Source organism: Acipenser ruthenus, chromosome 8 (assembly GCF_902713425.1).
Source record: "Acipenser ruthenus chromosome 8, fAciRut3.2 maternal haplotype, whole genome shotgun sequence".
In the NCBI taxonomy this organism is placed as follows: domain Eukaryota; kingdom Metazoa; phylum Chordata; class Actinopteri; order Acipenseriformes; family Acipenseridae; genus Acipenser; species Acipenser ruthenus.
This window is the reverse complement of record NC_081196.1, coordinates 11259706-11285510: the sequence shown is the minus strand read 5'-3', so window position 1 is coordinate 11285510 and position 25805 is coordinate 11259706. Positions and strand designations below refer to the sequence as shown.

Below are 25805 nucleotides of genomic sequence, written 5' to 3'. Positions count from 1 at the left end.
TTTCTTAGCATTAACTGTGAAAATAAGATTACCCGGCATTATTTATTTTGGGGGTTTCAATGTTTGCATACACTGTATGGTTGTAAAAGGGTGTATGAAATATAGTTCTGATTGTAGGTTTTGTGTCTTGCTTTTAATGCTATAACAGTCAATTTTCATATTACTAGGAGGTGTCATTCAGGAGGTTTACAAGGTACTACATGGGTTAATATAATTGATAGAATTAAGCAATAATTCCCCTAAATGAACCCCTTTTCTAAATACTAAGGATCCTGGTAAAACGCATGGTGGTCCATGGTTGCGCTCACGACCCCGGTTAAACACATGGTGGACACGTATTTGGAGAAGGTTCCTGGAGCGGGACCTCCCTTATAGTGGCACTGAGCTGCTTTTAGGCAGTCCTTTATTTGTAGCTGGTTTTCTGTACTGTGTTTTGTTTTGACTTTTTGTATCTATTATTTTCATGTACACAGTCATGAGGCTTTCAGCTGGAAAACAAAGCACAGAACAAAGTACTGGCTTTTCAGCCCCTTTTTAAGGTTAATTGATTATCAATTAGTCACTCAACACCTGGCCACATGCTACACATACATTTTAATTAGTAAGAGAAGGGAATTCTAACCTCCCAGCCCTGCCACATTTAACACACACTTTATTTGCCAAAACCTTCAAATTAAACACATTTTCTTTACAAATAAAACGAAACATATTATTTACACTTAGAGCCTCATCTCTGCCACGCATGGACTTGGGGTGAATTGGAAGTGTTCTCATTCCAATGAGATGTTAAAGTATGGCGCTGTCTACTTCAGCGCTACTCAGCTCTGCCCCTCGAGATCCATTCCAGTCCTGGTCTTTATTCCAACTAGGGCTGCTATTAAATACAGTTTTGTTAAGTGCGATTAGCGGGTTGTCAAAGTTTTGATTTGGTCCCAGCCTAGGAGCAAAAACCTGGACCGGATTAGATCTCGAGGGCTAGTTGAGTACCACTGGTCTGCTTAATAATGGTCTGTGTCTTGGTAAAATTTCAATACAGCCCTAGACTGTACAGTAAAATTATACCCTGGCATAATATTCCAAATTAAGGTTTTACATTGCTTCAAAGATTTTAGGCAAAGCATGCTCTTTAGGAATCTGCACTGTTTTGCAGAGGCAAGTAAAAACAAATAGAAAAAGCTTAACAAATAGAATAAGATGCAGATTATTATTTATTAATTTTAATGAAAGAAAATTACATTCACCAGTGCTGCATAATGTAAACTGAACTGTAATAACTTTTGTAGAATTAATTTGCAGAATGATGTGTTGGTGGCATTTGTTCAGGTCAGCTTTTTGTTGTATTAGGCTAAAGCCTTGTGTGTGCTGTGTGTGTGCACAGACAGTGATCCATCTCTGCATTCTCCATCAGTTACTCTGCGTGAGTGATTAAATAGTTGACAGACAGTATTTTTGTTTTTATAATTAAGTGATTTGAAATGGATCCCCAGGCATTTTGAATAAAACATTGTGCTGACAACCTTGGACCATTTTTGTTTCTCAAGTGCATCCACAATAGTGATTTGTACAGTCAGTCACCCTCCAATACTGTCAATCCCATCACCACGTACTGCTTTGAAACTGTCATGAAGTCCATTTTACTACTGCATACATAATGAATAAAATAAAAACAAGGAAGCCACCCAGGTGCGGGTTGCTTGCCTTTCAAATCTACTGTTCATGTGCTGTTAGCATATGACTGGATTTAGGCAAAAGTTGACAACAAGAGTGAGGCACAGGTGGGGTTTTCTGTGGATGACACTTCAGTTAATGTAATTGCTCACCGATGTCTTGTTATAAACAGATATCGTGTCATTATTAGAGATTGTACAGAAGGGGTTTAAGATAAACCTTAAAAAAAAAAAATCGGAACTGAAGTTCCACAGCTGCTGAAGTGTGAAGACGGCTGCCAAATGTAACAATAATATTTGCTATTGAACTGTTAGTGGTTTGTGTCCAGATTACCACATGATTGTAGCAAAACTACCTTACAATATGAGGCAAACTGAAAAATATTCATGTTTCAAATTGAAGGAAAACAAGAGAATTTTTATATACTGAAATAAAATACTAGTTTTTCAATGGGAAAAAATAGGCCAGATTATTTTTCAGAAAGATACAGTAACCTGTAATTCCTTTGCAAAAGTAGGTTAGATAATACTACGAACATTATATAGCAATAGATATTTGTGAATGGAATTAATAACTGCCAGAATTACTGCCAGAAACCAATTGATTTTGATTTCAGAGATTATATACAGTACTTTAATGATGTGTTAATGCTTCATCTGGCAGTATGTTTGCTTCTGCTGTAGGATAGGGGGTGACTCCCTGCCAGTATTATTATTATTATTATTATTTATTTCTTAGCAGACGCCCTTATCCAGGGCGATTTACAATCGTAAGCAAATACATTTCAAGTATCAGAGTACAAGTAATAATACAATTAAGAGCAAGATAAATACAATGACTTTGGTTCAAGCAAGTACAAGTGTGACAAAATACAATTAAATAATACAGCAGGTAACAGTGTCAGTGATAGTTACATCAGGATATGATTAAATACAAAATACTACAGATTAAACACTTGGCAGATTACAGTACTCTGAAGTACAGGATTAAATGCAGTAAAATAGGGGGCAGATAAGAGCAAGTAAAGTGCATTTAAGGAAGGGTGATAAGTGTCCCAGGGGAAAAACAGAGGAGTTCTACAGGTGCTGTCTGAAGAGGTGAGTCATTAGGAGGCGCCGGAATGTGGTCAGGGACTGGGCAGTCCTGACATCTGTAGGAAGGTCATTCCACCACTGCGGAGCGAGGGTGGAGAAGGAGCGGGCTCTGGAGGCAGGGGAGCGTAGAGGAGGTAGAGCTAGTCTTCTAGTGCAGGCGGAGCGGAGAGGTCGAGTGGGGGTATAGGGAGATTTGAGGGTCTGGAGGTAGCTGGGTGCAGTCTGGTCAATGCATCTGTAGGCTAGTACAAGAGTCTTGAACTGGATCTGATAACAGTCAGGGTACTGTACAGACACACCATATTAAAACTTGCATACCACCTTCCATGACCAAAGGTCTCTACTGCTGTGTTTGCAACACAAAACGCTGAGAAGTCAGACTCCCCATGGCTTCATTTTCTTGGAAATAAGGAGGAATATTTAATGAAAAGTACAGTATGGTACAGTACTAAGCAATTCAATAATTAAATAATTATACTTTTACCTTTATTTTCTTCATATCCTTTTTTTTTAAATTCTGCAGTAACAATAAGATTCTAAGCGTGGTCTTACAAGCCAGCTAGTTGTTAATATAACTGATCGACTGAAAATGCCAAACCATTGTTTTAAAAAGTGTAATTTAGGTCTCCACGCTGGTGTAAGTGGCCTTGGGCAATAACAAATGGTTCTTCTTTGAGTGAGGTTAGCTCAGACTATTGATGTATTGTTTTATAAACTCAGGGTGACTTGGATTATTTGCAGACAAAGTAAAGCTAAACCGTTTTGTTATTAATCACTGCTGTGCTTCAACACCTTGTGAGTTCATGTTAGAATTTTTAAACTACATTCTAAACACTGTAAAGTAACAATACAGTCAATCCTACTGTCATACTTAATACTGTACTTTGGAGTCTCCACTGTACGTGAAAGTGATATTCAGTCGAAGACTTAAAAATGACCACTGAACAAAATTAGAAACCATTCCAGCTGTAGCGGGCTTTTATCAGACAGTAGATGCCGGCTGCTGTGTCACAACTACTGGCTTTTTCATTTTTGACTTGCTGTATTGAAAGCTCAGTTCACATCTATCGGACAGCAAATGCTAAACAAAGAACAACTGGTCCAAATTTATTTCATTATCTACAAAAACCAGCCAATCAAAACTTTGCACTGACAAAAGCAATCAGTCCTGTACCCACAAAAGCCGAGACAGGGAGTTCAGTAACATTGCTCCTTTCAGATATCTGGCACTGTCCAAATAAACTATTAATTAATGTGACAAATAAAAAAGTTTTTTTTTTTTTCTTGTTATGTATGTATGAACATTTTTCCAGCGAATTATTTCAAGTTCAAGGTAAATTTATGTTGTTTCAAAGAAAATAATGAGGTAATGCCTTTTCGATGAAGGCTCCTCCGACCTTGACTTTCGTTTGCACCCTCACCTGTGGCTTAGGAAGCATAACTCCACTTCTGTCAATTACCACAGGGTATAGCCTTCATCGACGGGCACTTTTGCTTCGGATGAATACTGTTCTACAGTAGTCGTAGTTTTAAGTGAAGTCCTCCTTCAAAAGTTTACCCAATTTTACTTTGCTGAGTAAAGTCAACTTAACAGCAAATTGGACTTAAAGGGGCTTTTCAAAACACATTGATATTTGCCATGTACTGCAACGGGATGCCAATGGGATAAACTGGATATTACTGGAGCATTTTAAAATACTGGGCACTGGGATTAACCCTAAAAAGGTGGCTGATGCAATCCAGAGGGATTCTCCAGCTGTAATAAAATCTAGGGGTGGTTATAAGGTTGGGTATAATTTGATTAAACCAAACCCTAAAGTATGCTTTTTTGTTACATGTAGGCCTTAATGGTAGTTAAATTAGAAATGACCATTTGTACAACTGGTTTAAATGTTTACTGCTGGTTTCATAGACTCCAATTACAGTAGCATTTATTTTCGACTATGATAAAGTAGTCTACAAATGGTCATGAATCTTTTTACAGAGCAAACTTAAACACCAAAACCGTTGTAGTTTTAGATTACTTGATGGAAGGCTTCAAATGTGGGGTGATCAACAAGAATGGGTGAAGCAAGCACCTGATAAACAAAGTTAATCCACTATCATATCGCCAGATTTTTAAACAAAATCTATGTCAGCTGACATACTGTAGTAAAACAGTCTAACCTGCTTAAGTGTACATGAATAACCGATTTTTCACAACTATTTACACTCTTAAACAGAGTATACATTTAAGAGGGTTGGTGATCTGCAATCCCAATTCTTACTTAAAATATTACTGTACCGGTAACAAAATGCATTATGCTGCTGGCCTAAGTATACTGTTTCTTTGAGGCTTCACTTAATTCAATCCATATTTTTTTCATTTAATTCTCTGTAAGAATGAAATGAAAATAATTGTTACTTACTGTAAATGCTGTAATGTATGTACGTCGCAGAAATTTTCATTTTGAAAACTATTCAGTCATAGTCTCTTCAACACTACTACATGTGATATTAGCGTACTTGAAAATGGAACAGAAATCATTATCGACGTCTCTTTAACAAATGCTGTGTTCATTTAGCAAAGTGTAGTTCTTTACAGTCTTTCGGTTTCCATTTTTTGCAGCCTTTGTAGTGCAGGAATGCATTAAAGGCTTTCACGTTCCTGACCCTGTGCCTGCGCCTGTTTACGCCAGTTCGCATGCTCAGTGAACAGCATACATAGAAGCACCGCAATACAGTAAAACGGGAATATACACTGACAATATTACACTTACAGTAAAGGGTTACAGTAAATGTAATGATGCAGCATTGGTAATGGTTTTGGATTTTGGAATTGAATACTCTTAGGCGGGATATACACTGAAACGATATACACAAGTGTGGTAGACTGTATACGTAAAAAGCTGCACTATGTACTGTATTTCATTTACATTTCTAAGCAAATTAAGAAAAAGGATCACATCTTCTTGTCACATTTAGGTTGGTAATATATTGTTATTCATCTGTTGTAGTGTTGGAGCTGAGACCTACTGTACAGGTTTAAGACTCGATGCAATCAAGCTGAAGGCTCTTGGGGTTTGACCTGAGTTTCTTGCAGTGTGAATACTAGACTAGGATGTAGCCATGGCTGTCATTTCTTATCTCTTTGTGATTTATTTTATGTAAGTCTTTTAAATTAAAACGACAAACACGGAGATCTGTCTGCCTTGTTGTAACACTGTTTTATTAAAGGAAACTGAAATGATGATAAAAGTGAGTTACTGCCAGAAAAAGTGTGTTGTGGAGGTGTTGGATTCCAATGAAATTCCCTGAAGCCATTAAGAGATTTTAAGTGTTTTTCTTCGGTGCTAAGTTTTTAGATTTATATGATCATAATCTAAAATCAGATCATGCAAAATCTCCTTTTATCATTTAGAAATGTCTTGGTATTTTTTTTTTTTTGCATGACACTTGCAGATATTTAAGATTGTATATTTTGACCAAAATTGTTTTTCATGGACCCTTGGAAGCTTTGTTTTTTTATGGTTCTGATTTCTGATATTGCAACATTGAGTCAGTTTAGGCAAATTTACTCATTGCAGAAAATAATGAGAACTGCACATTTAAAATACTGTATTTTATAATATAAATGAGCCCACAGAGTTTAAGTCACAGTCAGCGAGCGGTTTGCTGAGTCTGAGCCCCTTCTTGTTGAATCGTGAGATGGGTTGCACTGCAGTGCATATTTTGAGTCTTTTGCAGCTCCACGTGCAGACCTGTAGAAGCATATCAGGCGCTAATCTATGCCAATGTGCATTGCATGAGAGTCAAACTGACACTGGCAGGCTTACGAAGCTAAAAAGTGAAAATGAAAAAACGTACACAGATCAGTTTGAATCACAGCTGATGTGCTTACATCACAGCAGGCTTCTGCCGTCAAATAGAAAACCATTAGAGCTGAAAGTTTATTGGCTGAGGGTATGGAATCGTGTTCTGTGTACATCTGATGACAGTGTCTGGGCAGTTTGACCTTCAACAGCACAGATTAATTTTGCTGAAAGCTACTGTAATTAATGAGATGTTCAGGGAAAAGAAGGAAATATCGTAGCTGACTGAAAACTGTTGGTAAACAAAGGTTTGGACAAGCAGGTTACAATTAAGCCCATACTGTACATAAACAAACAGCAAAAAAAAAAGAATTATTTTTCCTCTTGTGTCTCTCTGAAGGAGACTTCCTTATACTTGTCTCTGGAGTGACAGTCTGCACACCGAGATCAATGTGAACAGGGTATTGTCTGCAGCCTCTGTGGTATCCTACAGCCTTTGTTGTGTCCTATTTGTGTGGAATAAGTAAGTATGTTGTTCCAAATAGTTTCTGCAAAAGTGCTTGGCCACCTCTTCACAGCCTCTTTATAAAACCACACTGTGCTGCTGCAGAGTAATACTCCATTTTAAGCAGTTTGCTATTATATTTTAATAACCTGGAGAAGAAAGAAAAAAAAATACCCAAGGCAGTTTAACTGTTTGATAAATGTACCGCTGAACACTATAGCATCGCATTTATCAAAACTGGAGAGCTGAGAAAATTGAAGTGAAAGCTTTCCATTTAGAATGGGCAGTAATAGTCATCGACCAAAGTGTAGTGTCACACCTGCCTCTCTCCTGCTCTCCCGATTGATTCACTTTTAGGGTTATTCAAACTAATAAATCACCTCCATCTTGAGACAGACCCTTATACAGTATGATGATTTGGGGTTACAGGAAGGTTCAGTAGCACTTTTTTTTTTTTTACCATCTTTGTAATGCACTTTTCCCACCGCTTGTCTTTTAATTGACTCGTAAAACATTCAGCAGGAACAGTATTTAAACTTTACTAAGGTTTGACTAACATAGCAATTTTAGATGGTTTCTCTTACATGTTTCATTTTAACTATAAAACCATTTTAGGGTGGGCCACTGGCAGCTGGCATGAGGAAAGTCGCAAATACATGTATTATAAAGCTTTTTAATGTGCTCTCTCAGAGAATGAGGGAAGTTTATTGATTGATTGATTTTTTCATCCAGACTAGCTGAAAAGGGGAACCCAGTTTGCATTGGATACACCTGCTCTTGTGGTGTTCTGGTCCAGATCCCACTTAAAACATTGAAGAGATGCAAATCCAGAGAAAGCAAGATTAATGAAGGTCTGTGTTGAAATCTGACAGGAGTGAAGGTTTACACTTCCGTTCAGTTTAGAGGAAAATACATTTCAGTGCATTCTATAACTAGTCAGCTTTAACCCAGGTGTCTTCTATAGGATGCGATGGGTAAAGGGTTCTCACTTTCTACTACTCTTCCAGATGAAATTGATTATTTTTTCGATCTCTTTTAGGAAATGAGAGTAAATAACAAGCACAAACAAAGCAAACCACTTGAATCGAGGAAAATAGGTTGATTCTCAGAAAAGGCTGAAGTGTGTTTTGGTTCTACAGTACATTGATTGTTGAAGCCATACTACATTCATAGATGTTGACAGCAGTAATCATTCCTGTACTGTACTGAAGAAATGAGGGTTGCTTATAATAGATTATGGGATGACGTGTTCTACAAGGTCAAACTATTAGATTGTGACCACTGAAACTGATAAAAAGCTTCTAGTGCCTCCGGCAGTACCCATTTGACTGATACCTTTACTCTAAGAATACACTACATTGACAGAGTTTCAGAAATTAGGCTACACACATTTTTTTTTTTTTTTACTTGCCTTATTTACTGTAACACAGGCCAGCTCTGGCTTCTCTGTTATGTATGTATTTGCTAGGCTTTTCACGCAGGATTACTGCCCATCAGAATCTACAGTGAGTCACGTGTTTTTGTTTGTTAAAAGCCTCTTCATATGATATATAAAGAGACTTGCTGACTGATTTAGTTTTTCTACAGTGTACAGTACAAGCCCACATAACCCATCTGCTGACGTTGCTGAAGAGGAAAACTGCAGAGATAATAAAAACACAAATAAAAGCCTTATTTTAATCGTATGAGGGAAACGAGTTTGCAACCTCCGTCATGCAAAAACCTGCAATATTTTGTGGCAAATGAGGTGCAACGTGTATCCGCATAAGGGGTTAAGGGTTAAGCACTGCCACCCTTCCAGTGTTGTATATTGGTAATGTCTCATTAGTTATTCTTCATCCATATCAAACTCCCTCATTCTAAATTTTCATTAGGCGCATGTTTTTGGTGCATGCTGCTGTCAAAGTCACAAACTTCCCCTGTATCGTGAACCTGTTTCCATCTGACCAGTTAATGTTTCCTGCATCACTCAGATTGTAACTTTCTAGTGAAGTGACCCAGAAGTTTTTCTGCGCTTTTAATTTCTATTGCAGTACAGTAACTATAAAGTCATGCCTGCTGACTGCATGCAATCTCAAGTCCAATTAAATACATGTTCAAAATTTAAACTAAATAAGTTTTGCGAGGTACAGTATTTAGGGGTACAAGGTTTCGTTTACACCCAAAAATAATACAATGCAACAACACTCTACAATGAAAGAATATCAACTGAATTAATAAGGCACAGTGATTACAGTAGTTCATGAACAACTGTTGTAACAGCTTTTTCCATCATCGTATGATTATAATTGGTAGATGGTAAGCCATACAGCAGTTTAAATTACCATTTAAACAGCATTATTTTCAAACGGTGCAGTATTCAAAGCGTTTAAAACCTGGTTGAGGCCACAGTATTCAAAAGGGTCACATTAAAATGTCGTTGGGTGCCAATTTTGACCGCTTTAAAAAATAAACCGAAAGTAATTTGGTGAACAAAGTCAGTTTCTTATTTTGCCGCTTTTGAAAGTCACGGTGCCAAGGTCCTGTTTTGAACCAAAGGCAATTTCATTGACTAATGAAACCAATGTAACATTATAAATCTAGCAAGAAACAAACTGCTGGTAGGAGAAGTTAAAGAATCGTTTTCGAATAGTTTCTTGTTTTATATCGTTAGCATTTTATTTATAATGTCATTCTTTTTGTAGGTCCTGCTGACTAAGTTTGAACCACACGTGTATTTATTGTGTTGCTTGTAATTGTTTGTCTTACAAGACCCCATTGTAAATGAGGCCTCAGTCTCAACTGGTACTGTAAATCTTCTGTATGAATAAATGTGGGTATAATTGATTTATTCCTCTCTGAAAATGTGCCTTTGCAGTTTTTTTAATGGGTTCTAATGTAAATGTATCTTGTAGAAGACCTTAGTAAATGTGGCCCATTTAGCGCTTTCATTTTATAGTTGTATAACCTTATACTGTTCTCAAGAAGTGGAGCCAAATTTATCATGCAAAAATGTTAATTAAGCTATAAACAGCTTTGTGTCTTGGTTTCCAAAGACAGATTGGGCTCTATTCTTAAGACCTACTGTAAATAGCGACAGATCTAAATATTCCAACCCTTTAACTTTATATGAATCCAGCTGGTGTCTGCCCTGGATAATATACTCTTCTTATTTTAACATCACTTAATTCAGTAGAAGGAGGGCTGTGGTTTAGGACTTTGTGTTTTTACTCTAGATTAATGATGCCGATAATAAAAATAAAAGTCTGGCAAAAGGAATATTGAGGGCTTAGATTGAAAGCATGTTGTGACCCTATTGAAGAAATGTTTAACCATACGTACAAATTTAGTAAGAAATTGACCTAGAAACCACAGTTATTGGAAACAATTACAGTGCACACAAAAGAAAACTGCACGTTGGTCAAAACAGACACGGAACACACAAGTATCGCGCTGGTATAAACTCAGCACTAATAGCAATTGTAATGATTAAGCTTTTTAGGTCCTTAGATAAAAAGGTCACCTATACAATAAGCATTTAATTCATGAGGTACTTGTGATATTCACAGCTTAATCCAAAGCAGACTTTGTAGCATGAATCTGTTTACTGCCCTCAGTAGTGAAGTACTATTAAATACTGTTTTCAGCCAGCAACTTTGCAAAGTGCTTTGAGAATAATGTAGCTAGAAGGCACAAGTTGTTAATGACAACACCAACCTTCTGTGCTCTGCGGGGCGGTGGGGGGATTGGGTTGTGCCTCCGAGCCACTGATTTTGAGTCCTGATGTTTAGGGTTACAAAAGTCATTGAAAATAATGCTTTGTTCAGTAATACTACCTAAATTCCATAGCTCATTGGAAACAAGAAGCCTAAGGAAGTACTCCTAGGGAAATACTTTAAATAAATAACCAAACAAACACACTCTACAACATTTCAGTTGTCAGGAAACGTGCTGCCTGTTTAATAATTGTCTGTCTGTTTAATAATTGATGATACAGTAGATATAGATAGCTTAGCTGATAGTCACATAGGAAAAAAGTAAAGTATATAACTCAGATGTTTGAGGAACATGAAAAATTGGCAGCAAATTGATTAAAAGCACCTGGCTGATATTTATTTTCCTTTCAGTGTTCCCAAGCTGTTCAATCCATTTAGCACCATTTCTTCCCGATGGGGAATGTCAGCATTTTCTGGATGATAACGTTAGATTTGACCTTTAACCCTAATAGTCTGGGCTGGAAGGGTTTTATTGCTTGAAATGTAAATTGTGCAAAGTGAAAAGATGGTACAGTGTTGCCTAAGGAAATGGTTTAGAGTCGGTGTGCTCTGTGATTCGTTCCACACTTTGATCATCACTGTATGGCTTTGGCAGTAAGACTGAGAATAGCAATAGGAGAAGAGGTACTCTTGTATGCTATGCCTATTATTATTTTAACTGGCTACTAATTAGAATAATTAAACAGAAACACCACATCTGCATTTACATATAAAGTAGTTAAATGTCCCAATGGATTAAGTGGAAATAAAGACAGGTTGAACGCAGCAACACCACAGTATAACAGTGTGAGATATTTCTTTAAAAGATTATGGAATGCAAAGTTGCTTCTTTTTAACCAAATGCAGAGGGATTTAGTAAGCTGATGTATTGTGTGTGAAATCATCTAGTCATTTATTTAAAACCTTTGCTCTCCAGGCTAAACCCCTGAGATACAGCACTTGTTTATAAGGTTGCCCAGGGGGACAGCAGCCACACACAATCTGGATACATTTTTCGTACTAAACATTACAAATATATTCACTATCACAATACACAAAAAAAAATATGAATCAGAAGTGCATCTGAATTTCTGTTATGCTTTTTATTTTTCTGGTTGACCATTCCAATTACTGGGTGCTCTACATGCAAATACCTGCTTTACACATGATTTTATTATCTTATGGAGAATAATACACTTGTCACCAAGATGAATGGTGTTGACTAACTTATTTTAATTTAGAGATTGACTGACACAAGGGCTCCCCCACTCAAATCTACTGTTGTAATTCACTATGATATATCCTAGAGAGACACTGAAGTAGAAATGTATGCAAAATCTATGTAATGTGGCATTATTCAAGAGGGATAATAACAATTGATTTGCAGCTTTGTTTCCTACATGACAGGAGTACATGTTAGCATTTACTTTTTGAACAGTACCATCAATATGCTTTGTCATACTGGGAATCGATCCTGTCACCCTAAATATTTAAAGACATCCACATTTTGTAAGTGTGGTCTAAAGTACTTGTGACTGTCGTCCATACAGTCCACACATGTTCCATCTGATTGTGAAGGACAGCTGTATTCATGGGCAGAAACGGGAGTAGTTGCTGCTCCACTCTAAGTAGTTGTTTGAGGTGAACTATAATAGTGAACAACTATTGTAGTTAAGCATTGAATGTAAAGATTTGTAGGTCAGACTTGCTCCCTCTTCTCCAAGCATACGCTCCATAAAAATGACCATTATTATCCTATCTTTTTAAACTCTGTATGGCCAATAATTAATTTTCTTAAAAAAAGTATTTGATTGAACTGTACTAGTCATAACCGTCCAGTTGTCAAATACATTGGCCCAGGTATTTAACACAAAAGGAGTTTGGCAAGATCTATACATTTTTCAGATTCCATCCTCAGCAGCATGCTTTTATATTAACCAGTGTATATATCACAGTATATAGTTAATCTCAAAAAAGGAAAAAAACACTCTTTTTCAGGCATAGTAATTAAATGTAAGATTAGAATTTAATGTTTAAAACATTGTATTGGATGCAGTTATGCATTCTGCAATAACTACAGTAGCACATTAGTTTTTTTATTTTTTATTATGTGTTAATATGTCAGGAAAGGATATATTCCTGCAGTGTTAGTGAGCTGGGAAGTGTACTGTACTGGTAATATGGTCCAAATGTTTTCAGTTCAAAGTTCTCAGTACCTTTTAAATTACAGGGATCAGCTTCTGTGCATTAATGGTACTATTGATGATAAACAGTAAACTGGAGTAAACTTACTGGGAATTGGTCTTGAGTACATTTTTTTCTGCCTGGGAGACTATATATATATTTTTTTTTTCCAGAGATCATTGATTTTTTTTTTACTGCATGGCAAAGTTGTTGTAAGCGAGCAGGCAGTAAACTCTGTTTCTTTTCTGTTCAAAAGGGATTTAATATGTAAATAAGTAGACCAACTTGTACTTCATTTAGACATCTTCCATCCCTTCCTGTTTGTCCATTGCATTCCAGTGCCCATGATTTGTTGTAGTTGGCAGTGAGATACAAATGTCTCACAATATTTCTTATTTAAAACATGTTGCCAATATTGAAATTCCATGAGTACTCTAGAAGATGTAGCCAACAGCTATTTTTAGAAACAGATTTTATTGTTCACCTAGAATGTGACTGCGCTCCATATAAGAATAAAGTAGGATAACTGCTACAGTTCATGGGGAATTAATCACCCCTATGCTGCTAAATCATGTCAAATTATTGCTTAAAACAAATTTATTAACATGAAGATGAATTGTATCATCAATTGTACTATCACCAGTACTACTTAATACCGTATTTAAAAAGTCTCCTTTACTCTCCCTGTTCCTTGAATCACAGCTTTAAATGCAAAGTGTGGACTATCAGGTTAAATAGGATTTACTTGATTGCTCAATTGTACATTGCTGTGTAAGTCTACAGTGTTAAACAAAGTGTCACTGTGCCCAGGTTTTGTTGCGCTGAGAAATGCTCATTCTGGATTTCAAGAATGAAATACTGCAGTAGTGTCGAGATGTAGGACCTACTGCAGGACAATTTCACACATGTCAAATCGGGCCGCTTGTTTCAGCTATTTTCATTCACACAGTTTCCGGTTCAGCTCTGAACACTTAATTACAGTCACTGTTGTTGGTGGTGTTATTTTGCCACTGCTGCGCTCAGCAATGTTTTGTGATCTGAAAGAATAAAGAACAGGCGTGCTGTTTGTTTAGGTGAGGTTTGTGCTGGAGGGCCCTTGCAGTGAAGCAGACAGGTTAGGTTACACAGTCACACTAAAACGATTGTGTTCAAATTTGTAAACTAGGAACAGGTGTATTGTAGAATCTGCCTTGCTATTTCTGCATAGCCTGCAGACAGATGCAAATTTTGGATACTCTTGTCCACAGGCAGAAACAGTGGTAGTTATGTTCAATTGAATGTGCAGAGCTACTTTATACCCAGGGATAAGGAACATTTTTTTTAGCTGTGGGGTTTCACAATTATTGGTTCCTATTTTTTGTAGGTATTTATTGAATGCATCTATTCCTGCTATTCAAGATTTTTCCTATCTGTATTACAAGTTGCCCTGTCTGTTAAAATTCCCCAAAGATACTGTACCGTAGGGTCATTTCATGAAAATGGAAAATGTGTTACAATAATTATAGTAGGCCTATATCATACTAAAGCCCCACATTTTTGTAGTGATCTTAATACGTATTATCTAAAACATGGGTGTCAAACTCCAGTCCTCGAGGGCTGCAGGGTCTTCTGGTTTTCATTCCAACTGAAGCTCTCAATTAACATAATTGACCAAATTATTTGTTTAATTTGACATATTTAATATTTTTCAAGGTCTTTTACAGTTGATGGTTTTAAAAATGCACTTGATTCAAGGTACACTACCTGTGAAACATTTTGAGGCCTGAAGAGAAGTGTTAAATGTGTCCAGTTAATCGAATAATTAGACCAATTAAGTAACTGAGAGCTCGGGTGGAACGAAAGCCAGAAGACACTGCGGCCCTCCAGGAACTGAGTTTGACACTCCTGATCTAAAACAACTGGGCTGTGAACCAAAAAGACTGTTACTGTACAGTACTACACACAGCAGTTATGATTGACAGCAATTAAAACAAAATGGGGTGACCTTTTAAACATGAGTGAAGGATACCCTTTTATAACTATCATGTGTACCATGACTGTTTATTTTATTTAAGAAGGAACGCTTAACGAATGCCTGGCTCTAAAGGATTAGGAAGCTGTTGATAAATATACATGGCCATGACTGGATGCAGCAGGGGTGAGTCTTTGAAAATAAAGATATCATGGATCTAAACACCAGCAACTTGAAAGAATACGGGCGTCTTACAAGAGATCTCGTGAGAGGTTGGCAAGCCAAGAGCTTTAAAATATGAATGGTATGATATATAACACTTTTCATCCACAATCATAAGTCATTTCACTTGTGACTTAATCAGGCTTCCAGAGAGGTCAGGCACACCCAATGTAGGCCTACATGATGTTCCAAACTATGTCTGTTTGTGTTTCTATCTGTTTGTCTGTCTTTACCACACTGAACAACATTAAGGGATCAATTTGATTAACCTGTACCCGGTCAGGGTAAACCAAAGAAGGATTGTATTATGTTTTACAGGTTGCAGTACATTTTTTATAGGTGTAATCCAGGAATAACCTGGATAGGTGGTTGATGGAATCCAGGATACTTCCCCAGTGCTTTAAAATGCTCCATTAAAATCCAGCAGTGGCTTATTGTACAGTATCTCGTGGATCATAGGCCATACCTAACAGATGGGAAGCATTCTGAAAAAATCCCAGGCAGCCTAACCGCATACAGAATGAAATGGTATATCAAACCCTGTCTAAAAGAAGAAAAAATAGCCAAATAAGTATCACCACAATGCACAGCAATACAATGCTATTGGGCAGTCCCAGGAACTGGGTTCATCACCCTTTAACTAATGTGAAGCAGAGAACATACATATCAATAGGCTGCTTACTTCTATTCTTTCCTCATGTGCATTTTTAGGATATATCTTGGTATGGTTTTTTATGACAAGACATTTTCCTTTATTTCAGTATTTAAAACATTCCACCATGCATACTGTATTGTTCAATATCATTCGTTTGACAAGCTGAAACCAAAAGTGAAGCAGCCACTGCAGCTGATAGAATGAAATTGTGTGTGGTTTAGAAACACGACTAAATCTACTGTGTAATTGAAACAATAATACAAAATAAATCATAGAAACATGAAGATATATAAAAGCAAAACATTTAAAAAAAAAAAATAAAAAAAAAGTTTGTCTGTGACAGGGCTGAGGTCTGCCCCTGTAAAATAATGTATAGTTGGTGGTGGTTTACATCATAAATATAATTTGGTGCTTTAAAAATAGGAACGTGCAGCAGGTGGCCAGGTGTCACTTGCATAATTGATGGAACACTGGTCACCTGCCTTTAAAAAAGCCTCGAACGCCAAGCCCTATGTTCTTCTTTGTTTGTTCTTGTATTTGCTGTGTTCTGTGTTCTGTGTTCTGTGTTTTGCAAGCCTGGAGGTGAAGGAGAACCCTCACAACTGCGTGCTTAACCAGGGTGAGCTACGGGTTATAGACAGGGATACCTGCAACTTTAGGGTAGGGATTCATTTATGGGATTTTAATCCCTCCCAAGTTTATTTGGTTTATGTAGGGAGAAGGTTCCCGAAGCAGGGCCTCTATTTTAGTGGGAGTAGCGCTTGGCCCTAGTTTGGCCACCTTTTGTTTTTGTACAGTGTTTTGTATGTTTGAAATTATGTACAAGTGTGTGTGTGTTCTCCCGCACTAGGGATACCATTGCTGGTACCCGAGTGGTGGCCACTAACGACTACAACTGACTGCAATGTTTGTGATTATTAATAAAACCTGGACACTTGCAAACTCTGTTTCTCTAATATCTCAGCGGATACCCACACTGCGACAGTACACACTGCCACACAACCAATTCAGCACTACATTCTGCATGCATGCATGGACTCATAAGTTTCCCTGGGGTGTACTGTATAAATCAAGACAGATGTACTGTGCAAGTCCACACCATATGAGGTCCATATGAGGTCTTGTTCAAATTGAGCTGCATTTTGTTGTAGCTACATCTCTCCTACTGTACATCACTGATTTACAATTTTCCATGAAAGATATTTTATAGCCATGCTGTACCTCAAATACAGAATTTGTCAATGATGTTGAGAAGTAGTACAGCAATATTATGCCATGTGATTGGTGCGCTGTGGATCCTGTTTACTGCATAGTACAGATTATCTCCAGTTTATAACATGAAATGTGTTCATTCCAGTTGTAAAGACTTGTAAATGACTGAATAAGTGTCCCATACTGCACTGTATATTAGTGTCTCACATTAATTGCCTGTTGCCTTTCTGTGCGAATTCTGTATTTCAAATCATTTCGATCAGATCAAAGGAACAATGTGTGTGACTTCTCTTGTTTAACTGGGGGAATCAATCAGCAGTCTTGCAGGAAAATTGAAGTACGGAGTGTTATATTTTATTGGAACTTGTTAAAATAAATACTTTGCTATGCTGTATTTATTAGCCTACTAATATCACTGTACTGTGTTTAAGAATAGGGTGCATAGAGTTTACATTTACAGTAAGTGGTTTTGTAACACTCTTAGGTACAAACTTACAAGTGAAGAAAACAGCTTGTATATCTTGTTTTTTCCTAGAACTGGAGGATGTATAACATTCCTTTGGTGCTGAATCATTGAAAGATATCTAGGGTATATGTCGATCAATATTTAATGAGGAATAAGATAAATGATATGGTATATCCTAAGAGAATCGCAGAAGGCTGCATAAACTGTTAAAACAAATGTGGCAGGAGATAAATTGATACATTTTTAATTGCGTTTAGAAACTCAATGATGTTTGTAAGATGCTGCAGTTGGTTTCCATTCATTTCTTTTGACCAGAAAAGAATAGAGAGTGAAAATTATACATGTGCAATTTGAGTGGCCTTCATAAAAAAAAAAAATTGATTTCACGGTCAACATATTTCACAAGCATAAAGGAATCCATCCTAATTTATGGCAAATATCAACAACATTTTCAATTTACAAAATAGAGTATTGATGTTTTTTTTCCACAGCATAAACAGTTTTGCGATATTTTAGAGTCAATAAGTATTTAGAGTCAATAAGTCTTTATTATACAGTGATGATAAAAAATTAAATTAAGCAAGCTGCCTAACAAAGAAAAACAAACAAAAAAAAAATTCCTTTAAAAAAAAAATTGCACAGAAGTTTTATTAAAAATAAATAAAATAAATACTAAAATAAGCTTTTTTTTTGTTGCTTGAAACTTCCCTGTGTGCATAAGCTTCTGTACACAAAAATCAAGACACACGAGTGAGACACTTCATTAGGACGACAGTATTAGGAAATAAATATGACCAATCATAAGGCAATGGTATGCAACGGAACAGAACTACCTGGCTATATAGAAGGTTATGTACAGAAGGTACTATTGCTGGCTAAAAAAAGGGAAAAGTTAATAGTTTGCAAGTGATTTAGGTTGTGTATGTTTAATTAAACCTTTTGTGTAAACGGCCATACACCTTTAATCCATAGTCATCTTCATATTTGTTCATGTTTACACACAATACTAATTCAAACGATACTGTAAATGATAAGTGTTAGTATCATTATTTTACAGTAGAAGTTGTAACCAGACTCGATTCCACACTGAAACTGCACCTAGGAAAACAACAGACCCCCCCCCCCCTTTTCTAATCTACAAGGCTTGTCCTCATCTACTGTAGTGTATGCCTTGACATTTCAATCAAACATATTCAAACTGACCTTTTCTTTCTGTTCTTGCCTAAATTTAATCTTTGTACTTTTTATCTCTTGAAGAATTGCTATCTAGTAGAAGCGACAAGATAATTAGCTGGGATGAACCACTTCCACTTAAAAAAAACAACCCACAAAAAACAGCACTCATTGACCTTAAACTGCTGAAAATGATGGTCACTTGTCGGTTTGACATGTGGTTGCTGTGTGAAGATAAATTAGCATTTGAAATCTCAGGGGGGGCATTAAAATCTGGTTGCTAAGGACAGCAGACTGATTCTCACTGTTGGTAATCAGGTTAGACCATTACATTATTAACCCGGAATGACCTTGGAAGTACTGTGTGGGACACATCAGCTTCGGTTGTTTGGAGCACAGATAGAATCAATGAGACAAAAAAGAAGAATGATACCAGAGTATTATTATACGGTTTGTCAGGGATTCCGTTCAGTACCTCTACAATTTGTTTGTGGGTGTATGTGTACAGAGTTAAACAAAATTTACAAACACTAATAACATGTCAACAGAATTTATGTGGAAGCAAGTTTGTAAGGTGTTTGAACATGACAAATCCCCAGCGTCTATAAAGCCTTATTTTCCAGAATAATCCACCATAGGACAGTTATTATGTACTCTAGTAATGGTAAAGTGCTGAGAACGTATTATGCTGCTCTGCCACCTTCTCCAAACCCATTAACCCTCATGGTTTGCCAAACAACCACCTTTGACAAAACAATCTGGTTGATAAAACTGAATTTGCAGATCATGCTAATCTATCAGAATGGCACCTAAACTGGATGATATAATATCTGTATTTTCCTCTCTCTCTCTCTCTCTCTCTCTCTCTCTCTCTCTCTCTGTCCTCTATCTCTCTTTTTTATCAGTGTGCGTCTTTCTCTGTGTATCTGCAGGCCTTGTAATTTATGAATATGCTCTGGTGTTCCATGACCCCAAAGGGCAAATTAAATTCAGTGCCAGAGAAAGCAATACATCCAGGGTTCCATGTACTGTAGGAATATGGTTAATATGAGATGTATATGAAGAATTACACTGCGGTGGTGGTGAAATCAAGACTTTGCTGTAAAGAAAAAAAAAAGTTTTGGTCCAGAGATACAGTATGAGAAAGAAGGGGAAACACTTTTTGGTACTTTTGTTCCATGGACCATTTGGCTAACATGTAACTTTTGGGTCACAGGGCTTATGTTGCATTACAAATTGAATTAGACCTGGAATCTACACAAGTTGTTCTGTAGGAAAAATCCCAGATGGAGATTACCGCAAATAACCATCACATTTTCTCTCTTATATCATCAGAAAATCAATACCTGTATTTTACAACAAAGCCTTTCCATTTAAATTTTAGCAGTTACTGTAAGCCAATACTGTAGATCATTGTTTTAATTTAATTTTACCTCTTGTTGATGCTTACAGAAACAAACAAAAAAGTGAGCAATATTAATGGAAAGAGCACTCTACTGAATTGTTAGACAGCATAGAACAATATTGAATCCATATGCTATCAGAACTCAAACTGTTTAATGTCTGTAGGTTGCCCATTTTTCATATTTCACTCGATCAAAAGCTTTTATGATGAGTTTTTGAATATTGCGTTTTTCAGATATCGCAATACTTTCTGATTTTTGGGTATCCACATTACTTGTCTGATATTGTAAAGCACTATGGCAGGATGCCCTGCCCCTGTGCGTATTTTTGTGTTATATGTAGCATGTGGTGTGTGTGTATTGGTGCACGGAGTGTGGCTTATCACTGGTGATTTAAAATATATAGTTGTACTTAGGCACAGGGATTGCACAATCACTTAACTTGCAGATAAAGTGTTCATTAGTATGTGGGCATGGGGATTGCACAAATTAGTTCACGTGCTGGGATTCAAGTGAATAATTATTTAGTAATTGAAACCCGGCACAGTTGTGGATGCACGAATCACTCACTTGGGGTTGGGTGTTCAGGGCAAAAGGACGAGAGAGAGAGGAGAGTAAAGTAAAATCTGTAAACTAAAATAACAATTGCTACTTGTGGTGACATAGCTCAGCATGATACTTGTTTGTTTGTTTCTTTGTTTGTCTATTTGTTTTGGCCAACGTACCATTTTGTTTGTTCAGTGTTTTATGTTCTGTTTTAAACCTTTTATTTTCAATAAACTGGTGCAACAGTGCAATTCACACACCACTCTGTGTGTTCCTGGCCTGACGTCCCCACACAAGCCACCCTGTCACAAGGACTTCACGCATTATAAAGTAAATAAATACACTATATTACCTTTTTGGATTGATCTGATTATTACAACGACTTTCATTTTCAGGGTCTTGGATAAAAAAGAAAAAAATCTGCAACTTGGTGTGCTGTACTGTAATAGGAGACTTTGTGATGTTTTCTTATTCAAACTGTTCCGTGTCATGTTATTGCAGGATATCCCAATGATACTAAGTGGTAGAGAGATTCCACTTGGTCATGAAAAAGGGATTATTGTCTTGTAAACATATAATTCCCTACCATACTGGTAACATAAACGGCAACAGGAAAATATAAACAGCCACTTTAATAATATAAATACAGTATCTCTTCCTCGAGCGACAGTCTAGAACAGCTGCTGTAACCTGTATCCGAAAACAGATGCAACCAAAACGCAAGCTGCAATATTTTGCAGAAGAAAAAAAAAAATTCAATTTTATTGATTTTTAAAATGTCTTCTTTCCATACAGTATTCTTATGTAGTGGCAGGTGTTTCAGGCCTTACAAAGAATAAACGAGACAGCACTCTTAAAACAGGTAGCTGCTCTGAGAAACATACAGATATATAATGCTATCTGTAGAGATGTGATTTTGGTATATTTTTGTGAATGTTTAAATGCTATGCAGGTGTCAGCCATATCTGCATACACACACACTCTTTATATTACATTCTCATGTATACTGACAGACCTGGTTAGTGTTTTCCAATCAAATAAACCCTAAATAAGCAAATAACGTTTTAACATCGTAACTTATTGCATAAAAGTGTACTGGTAAATTAAAGCCTACACAAAATGTACACTTGTATGTTCTCTGAATTAAAATGGAAAAAAAACAAAAAATGTCCTTTTAAAACCATGTTATATGTGTTCACAGGGATGTAATGGCTAAATAAATGTAAGTCGCCACCTAGAGCATTCGGTTCATTATGGGTGCTTGCTTTTTATCAGTAGCTCCATCCACGGTAATTTGTGAATGTTTTCATTTCAAATGGTGAAGCATTGAACTTGTATTTTTGTGGTACGGCAATTTTGTTTGGCATAATTATTTACATACCACGGTTTTCTCGTCCGGTTCCTCAAAATACTTTGCCTCGTTCCTCTGTTTAGAGATGCCATTTTATTAAAAATATACAACAAATGTCAGAAAAAATGCTTGTCATTAACTTTCTTACCCCGTGGACTGGCTACCATACCGCGCCTACTACAGTATGAACACAGAGTGCACCAATGAAGCGCTAGATCGACTGAGAATAAAACCCGCCCCAGTGTCAATCTTGCTGTTGCACCAATAGAAAAGCTAGTTGGAGGCAATTGCCAAACCCCTTCCTTTTTATAATACCCCCCCCTTACTGTGGCACCACAGCAGTCTGATACGCAACAGACTACTGTATATGACACTTTACTAAAATTAATACATAAAAAAATATTTAATGTTTAACCACTTCTTTAGTGTTTATACATTTAAACGTTTAAAATTCCCATCCCTGACATTCTGCAATACTGTCCGATTACATTTTCAAAAAACAAAGGAACCAATGAACAGAAAATGACACACTTTTTGAGAGCAAATACAAACCTAACAAACTGACAAACCACACAGCAAACCTAAATTATTAAACAAACTGGTTCAGTATTTTACAGTACCTCATACATCAGAAAGTGTGCTGCTGCAGTACATATCACAGTGGACCAATTGCACCAGAAATAGCAGTCTTGCTGTAAAATAATACCCAAAAATGTTATGTAGGGTTATCGGGGTATTTTTCTTGTCTTCTTCTCTCATACAGTAACCCAAGGGCGTAGCAAAGAAAAGCCTGAGAGATGACATGATCCAGAAGTTTTGGTATGTTAGTAAGCACACCAAAATAACCTAGCATCTATATTATGCAGTTTGAAGTAAAGTGGTTTGTAGGTTATTTTGGTAACTTCTGGATCATGTCATCTCTTAGGCTTTTCTTTGCTACACCCTTGGGTTACTGTATATGAGAAGACGACAAGACAAATACCCTGATAACCCTACATTACATTTTTGGGTTTTATTTTACAGCAAGATTGTTAATTGTTTTGTCTCCGTTTTAACAGCTGCAGAAAATAGCCTAACAGTGCTTTTTTAATATTTAAATTCTCTGCTTTTATGTCTGCACTCAAAAACAACCCAAGGTCCTGTCTGCTCTCTGGATAGCACTTATTATAGTTCTTCCTTTATTCTATGGCACATGCTAAAGAAAATAAGTGGTATTGACCCCTTTTTGTATTACCTTGGCCTTATCCTCTCCATGGCTGTTACATTCCCAACCCCCACCCTGACATGAGAATAGGTTCTCTTTGGGAACTGCATGCATGGTCAGAGGAGGGACTGTCCTGAGTAAACACACGTGGGCAGGTGAAAGCACACTGAGTACTTTTCTGTTTATTTCCTGCAAATGATGGGAAAACAAATGAGTATTTAGAGGACTGTCAGTTTAATTTGTGTCATTAATCTGGGAGTGGCACATTTTAGGAGCAACATTCAATTCAGGTTGATGACTAATTGTATCTTAGATGATACAATACAGTACTACTATTAAATCCTCGTGGCATTGACATAATAGTAAAAAAAACAACTTTTTCAGCTCCAAATGTTCCTTACAAGTTGTAACGCATTTTTCTTTTTTCACTTTTTCATTAGAAAAAATTGTGCAGTTGATATAGTATATCTATAACATGTCTGCGAATCTAGGCCTATAATACAATGTATTTTGTATTTATTATTGTATAGTTATAAAAATAGGACTTTAAAAAGCTACCTTTAATGTTTACCCAGACAAGTTTTTTACAAGCAATTCAAGCTATGAACAGCTAGGTATGTAAAGAAATACATCGACGCACTCAAGATGAAATATAAACATAGCTGATAGACATCGCTGCACACATTTTTGCCTGTACACACATGCAACGGAAATGAGGAGGTGAAGACTTCTAGTGCGCTAACAGAATCTGTGAGTGACAGCCCAGCTGGTGAGGACCGGTAATTGGAAATTCATTGCACATAAATCTTCCAGTACTTATCACAAGAAATGGAAGCTATGGGAAAGGGGGTGGGGAATGACATGGACGAGATTAACCATTTCAGAACTCCAGAATTGTAAAAAAAAAAAAAAAAAAAAGGATTAAGTCTTAAAAATGAGTAGCTTTTTTCTATATATATATTTTTTCTTTGTTTTACAAAGTGGTATTAAATGTGTACAGTAAAGATCATGGGGGTCTTTTTTTAATGATATACTGTAAATACAGTAGCGACTGATGCTGAATACTCCTCACCCTCATCAGTTAAAGTTACCATGGCAAAAGAAGTCACCCTGAAAATGAAAATATACATTTTGAAAATTGTCTTTATCATTAAAATATGTTTTCCTTCAAAGTCAGAAGTGCTACTGTATTTGGCAACGGCAGGGGTAATCAATACAGCTTCTGTTTAGATCATTAGAAAAGACCCCTATGTCTTCATTACAAATGAAGTATTGCTTTATTGCAGTTTACTGTAGCATGTGTACAGATTGTGAACGATGCATTTCTTAAAAGAATGTATCATTCACTGCTGTAAAACCGACTTTCTGCATTCTGAGAAGTACTGTAATGCTGTGTGTATAAATTATTGACTTTTGAGTGTTAATGGAATTCACAGGGCTCCAAATACCAGTACTGATTACTTAGCTTGTTTCCTTCTCACAACCTTTGTATTTTTTTTTTTTAACAAACCCCACTGGGCCAGGCAGCAGTGGATACTTATTGTTGCTTCTATTGGACAGCATGAGGTGGACTTCTTATGAGAGATATATATACGAGGGGGGTGGGCAGCTTGTTCTTCTGTTTTATATGAATCAGCGCTCCCCTTGACACATTGGGGACTTTTCTTTAACAGTCCAGCATTAGTATTGGTAATTATTGATCCCAGTTGAGATGTAATTAACCGACAGTAATATGGTCCCATGGCAAGAACGATCTCTGAAAGGCGCCATGAAAGATGTATTTTGGTATTCACTGTACAGTAGGCTTCTATGTTTGTAGAAAAGGTAAGGGCTCAAACCTGAAAGTAAATGAAACATTGTTTAGATGGAATGGTGATGACAGGACATTTACATGTATTTCTTATGTTCAAGGTCTGTTGTAGGCTTGCTAGTTCTTACCAGGAACCTGCTCTTATTGTTTTTGGTTACATAGTTTACACAGTCACTGTGCAGCACAGTATTCAAATTAGATCACAATTTGAATGCAATAAATTTTTAGTTTTTTGAGAATGTCCCAGTGGAAACAGAACATTTTGTGGAAAATAAAAACAAAACTAGTTTGCAAACTGTGTAGTTTTATAAAAATGTATATCATTTACATTTGAAAGACACCATTTTTTTGTATGAAAAAATACTGTAAAAAACTTTTTTTTTTATTTAGTTGCTGAACATTCTGTTCCTAATTTATTTTTACAGAACTAGTGCAAAGAAGAAGGTTAACATTTCCTAGAGGGTGAGAAGAAACAGAAAAAAATTGGAATTGATTTTTATTCTGTTAGGCAGCTAAAACACAAAGACTGTAAACCAAGATATACAGTACAGCACAAGTTACAGAGGCTGACTAGCAAGTTAAGGTGGTAATTACGGTAGGTCCAAATGGAATTGAAAACTTGGGGGACTAATTGCCTGCCAGTAAAATTTTAGACCTGTGTAAGGTACTCAACCTGCCTAATCTTTACAAGTAAAAAAACACATTCCTCTTTTTCCAGCGTGGTGCGGCTCAAGCGAGATTCATTCATTCAGAATTTAGCCGGGGCAGTCTACTTTTGTCCATTTGGTTATGTGACCTTGCTTCTTTGTTTGTTTTTTTTTCCCCCAGAGCTGGGA

The 25805-nt window shown here is 36.6% G+C and overlaps 1 protein-coding gene across 8 annotated transcripts in view; it reads left to right on the top strand.

Annotated features, from left to right (window-relative positions):
- The window catches only part of LOC117407088 (protocadherin Fat 3-like), a 178173-nt gene that overhangs the window by 1678 nt on the left and 150690 nt on the right, over window positions 1-25805 (top strand). The window lies entirely within an intron of this gene.